Genomic DNA, 9801 nt, shown 5'->3' with positions numbered 1-9801 from the left:
GTGAGGCCATGGAGAAAGACTTCCGGACGGCTTCGAGGAAATTCTGGTCCACCATCCGACGTCTCAGGAGAGGAAAGCAGTGCACCACCAACACTGTGTATAGTGGGGATGGGGCGCTGCTGACCTCGACTCGGGACGTTGTGAGTCGGTGGGGAGAATACTTCGAAGACCTCCTCAATTCCACCGACACGCCTTCCCATGGGGAAGCAGAGTGTGGGTTCTCTGAGGCGGGCTCTCCTATCTCTGGGTTTGAGGTCACCGAGGTAGTTAAAAAGCTCCTCGGTGGCAGGGCCCCGGGGGTGGATGAGATTCGCCCGGAGTTCCTAAAGGCTCTGGATGTTGTGGGGCTGTCCTGGTTGACACGCCTCTGCAACATCGCGTGGACATCGGGGACAGTGCCTCTGGATTGGCAGACTGGGGTGGTGGTCCCCCTTTTTAAGAAGGGGGACCGGAGGGTGTGTTCCAACTACAGGGGGATCACACTGCTCAGCCTCCCTGGTAAGGTCTATTCAGGGGTGCTGGAGAGGAGGGTCCGTCGGGAAGTCGAATCTCAGATTCAGGAGGAGCAGTGTGGTTTTCGTCCTGGCCGTGGAACAGTGGACCAGCTCTACACCCTCGGCAGGGTCCTCGAGGGTGCATGGGAGTTCGCCCAACCAGTCTACATGTGTTTTGTGGACTTGGAGAAGGCGTTCGACCGTGTCCCTCGGGGAGTCCTGTGGAGAGTGCTTCGGGAGTATGGGGTACCGAACCCCCTGATACGGGCTGTTCGGTCCCTGTACGACCGGAGTCAGAGTTTGGTCCGCATATCCGGCAGTAAGTCGAACTCGTTCCCGGTGAGGGTTGGACTCCGCCAAGGCTGCCCTTTGTCGCCGATTCTGTTCATAACTTTTATGGACACAATTTCTAGGCGCAGCCGAGGCGTAGAGGGGGTCCGGTTTGGTGGCCTCAGTATTGCATCTCTGCTTTTTGCAGATGATGTGGTTCTGTTGGCTTCATCAAGCCGTGACCTCCAACTCTCATTGGAGCAGTTCGCAGCCGAGTGTGAAGCGGCTGGGATGAGAATCAGCACCTCCAAATCTGAGACCATGGTCCTCAGTCGGGAAAGGGTGGCATGCCATCTCCAGGTCGGGGATGAGATCCTGCCCCAAGTGGAGGAATTCAAGTATCTTGGGGTCTTGTTCACGAGTGAGGGAAGAATGGAACGGGAGATCGACAGGCGGATCGGTGCAGCGTCTGCAGTGATGCGGACTTTGTATCGGTCCGTTGTGGTAAAGAAAGAGCTAAGCCGAAAGGCGAAGCTCTCAATTTACCGGTCGATCTTCGTTCCTACCCTCACCTATGGTCATGAGCTGTGGGTCGTGACCGAAAGAACAAGATCCCGGATACAAGCGGCCGAAATGAGTTTCCTCCGCAGGGTGTCCGGGCTCTCCCTTAGAGATAGGGTGAGAAGCTCGGTCATCCGAGAGGATCTCAGAGTAGAGCCGCTACTCCTCCGCATTGAGAGGAGCCAGATGAGGTGGCTGGGGCATCTGATTCGGATGCCTCCCGGACGCCTCCCTGGTGAGGTGTTCCGGGCATGTCCCACCGGGAGGAGACCCCGGGGACGACCCAGGACGCGCTGGAGAGACTACATCCTTCGGCTGGCCTGGGAACGCCTCGGGATCCCCCCGGAAGAGCTGGATGAAGTGGCTGGGGAGAGGGTAGTCTGGGCGTCCCTGCTGAAGCTACTGCCCCCGCGACCCGACCTGGATAAGCGGTAGAGAATGGATGGATGGATGGACACAGCACTCACTTCATTGTAGCCCTTTCGAGGATTGTCTTTTAGTGCTCATATTTTTTTCAACACTACTAAGAACGCTATTATTTTTTGAATAAGGTTGCTTTTGTCAAGTATCAAATCAGTAGGTTGATGTTTTCACAGCAAATCCACGAGCAACAGCCTGAGGTAAATCTGAGCAATCTAATGAGATCGATACACAGTACAGTCCTATATAAAGGATTCTTCCCTTTTAAGAATATTTTTGAACTGTATTGTTTTCAATGACCACAGTCCACCTCACTTGATATATTGATAACTTAGTTGTTACAGTTTCAGCAACCCTTTATGGTTTTGCAGTTCTAAATAAAATTAATAATAAATGAATGAAAGGAAAGGGTGTTCTTATTAATTGCTGTTGTAATACGTTAGCTCTTATATTATTACGTATTATCATTGTATGGCAATGCATGACATACTTTAGTAATTAGTCTAAATGTTTTATGTGAGTGCTCTAATGGCTGAAATCCCCTCATTACTAATCAATGACTTTACCCGGACTACACACTTTCAGCGCTGCTGCACTTTTTCCCATTTTGGATTGATGACATCTTTTCTGACACGTGTTGCCGGTGTTATCTTCCACTGATCAATAGAAGCCCCAACAAGGTGGTTAAAATAACTCGGGCCATCCTCTTCATGCGGAACCTACTTTCATCCATCTAACTCAGATAATTGGTCCTGGTACAATACCCTGGGATATTTCTTTACAAAGCAGGTATCATTATAGGCGTGTCATGTGTGCCTTGAGAAGGCCTACAGGGAAGGATACGAGACAAAGATAAAGAGGATGGTTATTATAAGAAGCTGGAATGCAGTCGAGGATGATAGCTTTTGAGCAATGGATGCAGGTTTAAGCCGAGCGAAGTATGGGAGAGGCCGGGCTCGGATCGTGCTCTCCTGAGGCCTCGGCTATTCCTGTTTGATCCCATATAAGCCTGTGCTCCTCGGGAAGGATTTTCTAAAAGCCATGTATTTAGTGATGTTAAATTTTAGAAAACAGTTATGACACATAACGTCATCTTCTGTTAGCTTCTTGCTTTCTATTTCACGGTGATGATCTGCTAATTGATTGATTTGATTTTAATTTTTTTTTTAAATCTAAGAATACATTTGATTAATATAGTGTACATTATTTTTTAGAACCTGTTGCAAGTTCTTGTTTGAGTCTTGTTTGGTAAAAGTCTGTCGCTTATTGGAAGAAAAAGTATGTATTTTTCTGTGTCTGATTTACAGTTGTAATATCGCAGTCTAGCCCACTAGGAAACCTCAAATATAATGAATACATGATTCATCCATCCATCCATCCATTTTCTGAGCCGCTTCTCCTCACTAGGGTCGCGGGCGTGTTGGAGCCTATCCCATCTGTCATCGGGCAGGAGGCGGGGTACACCCTGAACTGGTTGCCAGCCAATCGCAGGGCACATACAAACAAACAACCATCCGCACTCACATTCACACCTACGGGCAATTTAGAGTCTCCAATTAATGCATGTTTTTGGGATGTGGGAGGAAACCGGAGTGCCCGGAGAAAACCCACGCTGGCACGGGGAGAACATACAAACTCCACACAGGCGGGACCGGGGATTGAACCCGGGTCCTCAGAACTGTGAGGCTGACGCCCTAACCAGTCGGCCACCGTGCCGCCACATGATTCATTAATCTAAAAAAAAATTGCAAGACAAAAAACTTTTCTGAACTCAATCTTGTTCAGAAGTACAGACTATTGTTAAAAAAAGTCTTGAGAGTACTGATTCTTTGTTTCTTGTAAGCCTAAAGAACCGAGCCGCAAAGGACTTTAAAGATGAAAGCTGTCACTGGCACCTTTGCTACTCTCATAGCCCACAGAATGATATTGCACCAGAGCATATTGTGACGAAAGAACAATGGCTCAGGGCCTCAGGCGCAGGGAATGTCAACCTTACTCTGAAAATATGTTATTGATTGAAATTTATTCATCAGCTGGTTCAAATATCTCTGGAAAGAAAAGAGATACAAGCGGGTGCAAAAGTGGGCAAACATAAGATTTATATCAAGTTCACTATTAGTTTCTTTTTTGTACTTGTGTATATTTCGAGAATGGCCAACTGAATGGCCACCACGATCACCAGACCATTACTCAGAAGAAGCCAGAGAACATGTATGCTAATTATCTTCAACTTACTAAAACTGAGGTTTGCGCTACAATGAAATTACACAAATATGCTCACACAAATTGCTCGCTATCAATAGAAAAGAAATTCAGATTTTGATTGTAAAACATAATCAAAGAACAAATCTAAAGAAGAAATGAATATCATCTGTAGCCATGTTTACAACAGATTCTATTGAATGACAGCAGCAACACGCTTGTTGCCGCTTTCCCAAGGACAGCTTACTGCTCTTTGTGGGCCAGTGTGTGTCTACTTTGTACGTGACATTAATCACTGTTATATCCATCCATCCTTTTTCTGAGCCGCTTCTCCTCACTAGGGTCGCAGGCGTGCTGGAGCCTATCTCAGCTATCATCGGGCAGGCGGCGGGGTACACCCTGATCTGGTTGCCAGCCAATCGCAGGGCACATACAAAAAAACAACCATTCGCACTCACATTCACACCTACGGGCAATTTAGAGTCTCCAATTAACGCATGTTTTTGGGATGTGGGAGGAAACCGGAGTGCCCGGAGAAAACCCACGCAGGCACGGGGAGAACATGCAAACTCCACACAGGCAGGGCCAGGATTTGAACCCCGGTTCCCAGAACTGTGAGGCTGACACTCTAACCAGTCGCCCACCGTGCCGCCCACTATTATATGCTATCCATCCATCCATTTTCTGAGCCGCTTCTCCTCACTAGGGTCGCGGGCGTGCTGGAGCCTATCCCAGCTGTCATCGGGCAGGAGGCGGGGTACACCCTGAACTGGTTGCCAGCCAATCACAGGGCACATAGGAACAAACAACCATTCGCACTCACAGTCATGCCTACGGGCAATTTAGAGTCCAATTCATGCATGTTTTTGGGATGTGGGAGGAAACCGGAGTGCCCGGAGAAAACCCACGCAGGCACGGGGAGAACATGCAAACTCCACAGAGGCGGGGCCGGGGATTGAACCCGGGTCCCCAGAACTGTGAGGCGGACGCTCTAACCAGTCGGGCCACCGTGCCGCCTATTATATGCTATATTATATTATTATTATTGTCATTGCATACTAATATTATTTTATTCGTAACATTATAATTTTATACAATAATAAAAATAAGATTTATTGTCATTTCTTAACAAAATGGAAGACTGACTCATGCCACAGTTATGTTGCTTACTTACGCCAAGGAAAAGTGTTTCTCATGGTTATGATGACAAGAAAGCAATGAAGTGGCATTTGAAATAAAAAAATCGTTTTGAATGTGCTTTGGGATTGGGCAACAAAGAGCAGCCCGAGTTGGACTGCAAAAATTAGAGCGGCATTATCCACCTATTTAGCCTTCCGCCTGAGTAGGGCTCATCTAACACAGATTTAGTCTTGTGGAGCTACATGTGCTTTTGCCACAGAAAATATGCCTCAATATCAAATTCTGTATGTATTGCATTTGTTTGTATTGCAGTAATGTCAAGAAGGCGGTGGAGGCAAGAAGGCGGTGGACCCAAATGCCTGGAAGCAGGAAGGCTAGGCAAGAGTGCAGGAATCTCAAATTTTGTATTTAATTTAAAAAACAATAAGGACAAAAAGATGCGTGGAATACTCCAAAAATAATTCAAAAAGTAAAGAAAAAAAAAAAAAAAGATTCAAAGCAACACAACACTGGGAACAACTCACCACAAAAAATACAATAAAATCCTTTTTTTTTTTTTAATTACAAGCATTACTAACAATCTTTGGTAATCATGTAATACTAAATACTAAATGCTCTAAATGCTCAATGGATCACAATTGTTGACAAAAGTGCTTAAAGTACTACCAACCAGCATAAAAAAGTAGCAAGTATCTAATAAAAATGATGAGCCTGGAGTGACGTGCTTGTTGATGTGACCTTGGATTAGAACGTGCCCCCTCTGATGTGACCTGGGTGTTGCGCCAGTGTCCTGGGATTATGATTAAACCACTGCTGGACCAACATTACACACAGGATTATTCACTCATCTCATATATCGCTGGTTTGCATGCAAACCTCTACGGGATTTGACACATTTAGTGCATATAGTCAAGGAAGGATTTTCTTACATTTCACTAGAGTGAGTATGGAAAGTTTTCAGACCCCATATTGACAGAAAAAAACCCAGAATTGTTAATTTTTTTTATTTATTATAAAAGAAAAACTGAAATATCACACAGCCATAAGTATTCAGACCCTTTGATCAGTATTTAGAAGCGCCCTTTTGAGCTAATACAGCCATGAGTGTTTTTGGGAATGATGCAACAAGTTTTTCACACCTGGATTTGGGGATCATCTGCCATTCCTCCTTGCATTCCTCCTCAGGTTGGACAGTGAACGTTGGTGGGCAGCCATTTTCAGGTCTCTACAGAGATGCTCAATTGGGTTTAGGTCAAGAACAGTCACGGAGTTGTTCTGAAGCCACTCCTGGACATGGCTTGCTGTTTGCACTCACAATAGTGTAGTAAATCATTTTTATTATAATGACTTTGATGCATCATTCATTCATCTTCCGTTACTCTTATCCTCACTAGGGTCGCGGGCGTGCTGGAGCCTATCCCAGCTAACTCCAGGCGAGAGGCGGGGTACACCTTGAAGTGGTTGCCAGCAGATCGCAGGGCACATATTAACAAACAACCATTCGCACTCACATTCATACCTATGGGCAATTAACCTACCCTGCATGTTTTTGGGATGTGGGAGAAAACCCACGCAGGCACGGGGAGAACATGGAAACTGCACACAGGCGGCCGGGATTTGAACCCCGGTTCTCAGAACTGTGAGGTAGATGTGCTAACCAGTCGGACAGCGTGCCGCCTTGATGCATAATGAGTGTCTCAAGTTATATCTGTGACATTCAGCAGTTTTATGTATAAATGCGTGTAATTTTTTTGCATATCTCTAATGCAAAAATCCAAGAATGTGTTTCACTGACAATGTGAATGTACAGTTATTTTAGAGGTTTTTGTCCTTACATCAGCAATGAAATGAATACAGTTCTAAAAGGTTCATGGGTTCAGCGAATGTTTTAAAATTATATTTAGTAATCCACTATTTTTACTCCATCCCTACTTGATCAATCAACTGCATACTGTACAAAAATGTGATACCAGTCCAACAGTCTTGATTAATTCATACTTTAACAGCTGCTTGTCTGGACTTTTTCCTGTTTTGCAAAAATAAGATCCAACAGACAATATTATTGAAGACATAATAATTTGGATCAATTTGCCTCACATATGGTTCCAACTGAACATGAGTGTTACAAGGATTTACAATATGTACTGTAGGTGTTCACGCTGAGCTGTTACAACAGCGGGTGAGCCATAACAAGTGGAAGTTACGACACACTAGCATGTGCACTGCAGGCTGCCTGTTTATTTGAAACTATTTGATTTATTTTGGGCGGCACGGTGAACGACTGGTTAGAGCGTCAGCCTCACAGTTCTGAGGACCCTGGTTCAATCCCCGGCCCCGCCTGTGTGGAGTTTGCATGTTCTCCCCGTGCCTGCGTGGGTTTTCTCCGGGCACTCCGGTTTCCTCCCACATCCCAAAAAACATGCATGAATTGGAGACTCTAAATTGCCCATAGGCATGACTGTGAGTGTGAATGGTTGTTTGTTCCTATGTGCCCTGCAATTGGCTGGCAACCAGTTCAGGGTGTACCCCGCCTCCTGCCCGATGACAGCTGGGATAGGCTCCAGCACACCCGCGACCCTAGTGAGGAGAAGCGGCTCAGAAAATGGATGGATGGATGAAATTAACCCATGTGATCTAAGCAACAACCGCTCCAGGTTCACGTCACCTTTCGATTGTTTTGAGTCACACTCTCATCAGACTTGAAGTGTACCAGAGAGCAATAATGCTAAGTAATGTTCATACTGATTTAGTTGGTTTACTCTTTTGGTCCACAGGAAACGACTGAATGACCTCATGAAAGCACCAAATACGAAAAGTCATTGAGTTCAGTTCAACTTTTTTCAGTTCAACTTTTTCAGTTCAAAAAACACCAACAAAACTCAATGCCAGAAATGCAAAAATAATTTTGAAAGTGCAATTAACAAGGTCCCGCGACCCAAGTGAGGAGAAGCGGCTCAGAAAATGGATGGATGGATGGATGGATGGATTAACAAGGTAGACTTACCCTATGGTATAGGGTTGCTTTCATTCTAGTAACATAACAAAATGTGAAGTCCAGTTCACATATTAATTTGTGAATACCGCAAAACTTTGAAATACATTTTTCTTTTACCTTAATCTCTTTTTTTTTATGTTTCACTGGAGATTCTGTACTTAAATGCCCATTATGACTGTGATTTGTCAAACTTATGGCCACAAATACAGTAGGGAAATAAAGGTTTTGAAGCACAAACACCCACAGCTGCATGTGACGTCGTTTTTTTGTAAATTCCCCCACCTTGTACCGTGTGCTCGTAAACAATCCTGACCCCATTTGACAGGTTGTTTCAGTTAAAGCCTCGTGCCGCATACCCAGAACTGTTCCTGGTGCCTCTGAGCTCATGGATTATTCATGGCTCATGGAGCTGTCCCACTGTGTGCCTCGTTGCTTGCTAGGAGGACAGGCCTGGTTGCGTCAGTTCAGTGCCAAAAGTTGTCACGCAGTCCGTTTTTGACATTTGACATTGATCATAAGAGTTTGACACTTGTCCTTTTTGTCTAATCCATCCATCCATCCATTTTCCTTACCGCTTATCCTCGCGGGCTGCTGGAGCCTATCCCAGCTATCTTCGGGCGGGAGGCGGGGTACACCCTGAACCGGTCGCCAGCCAATCGCAGGGCACATAGAAACAAACAACCAGTCGCGCTCACATTCACACCTACGGGCAATTTAGAGCCTTCAATCAACCTACCATGCATGTTTTTGGGATGTGGGAGGAAACCGGAGTCCCCGGAAAATACCCACCCAGGCACGGGAAGAACATGCAAACTCCACACAGGCGGGGCCGGGATTTGAACCCAAGTCCCCAGAACTGTGAGGCAGATGTGCTAACCAGTCGTCCACCGTGCCGCTTTTTGTCTAATAATAAGAAATTGCACTGAAATTGTTTTGATTTCTTTGTTATGCAACTATATTTGATAGTAGTTATTGAAATCCTAAAAAAAAGTTCAGATTGATGAATTAAGCCAACACAAGGTCTTGTTTTATTCCCCCTCCCAACTATGATATTACATTGCTATGAAAAAGCATTTTATTTTGGACTCTCCCAGGCTAGACTTGATGAAACATCATAAGAACAATATAATATTGGTCTGTGTAGTTAGCTGTCACTGCATAAAACACTTTTAGGAATACAGTATCTCTCTTTCTCGATATCTCTTGCTCACTATCTGTCTCTCTATCTCTCTATCTAGTGATCTCTATATCTATCATGATTTTATGATAAAAAGCAAAATATGTAAAGTATATGTTGGAAATAATTAATAAGCATTCATTTAGATGTACTGGGGTTCAAATCCCGGCCCCGCCTGTGTGGAGTTTGCATGTTCTCCCCGTGCCTGGGTGGGTTTTCTCCGGGCACTCCGGTTTCCTCCCACATCCCAAAAACATGCACGGTAGGTTGATTGAAGACTCTAAATTCCCCGTAGGTGTGAATGTGAGTGCAAATGGTTGTTTGTAGAATTTTTTTCGTAACCTGGCCAGATCTGTGCCTTGCCACAATTCTGTCTCTGAGCTCTTCAGGCAGTTCCTTTGACCTCATGATTCTCATTTGCTCTGACATGCACTGTGAGCTGTAAGGTCTTACATAGACAGGTGTGTGGCTTTCCTAATCAAGTCCAATCAGTGTAATCAAACACAACTGGACTCCAATGAAGGTGTAGAACCATCTCAAGC

The sequence above is a fragment of the Phyllopteryx taeniolatus genome, chromosome 16 (assembly GCF_024500385.1).
Source record: "Phyllopteryx taeniolatus isolate TA_2022b chromosome 16, UOR_Ptae_1.2, whole genome shotgun sequence".
NCBI lineage: Eukaryota > Metazoa > Chordata > Actinopteri > Syngnathiformes > Syngnathidae > Phyllopteryx > Phyllopteryx taeniolatus.
The sequence above is the reverse complement of the archived record's forward strand: the minus strand, read 5'-3'. Positions refer to the sequence as shown.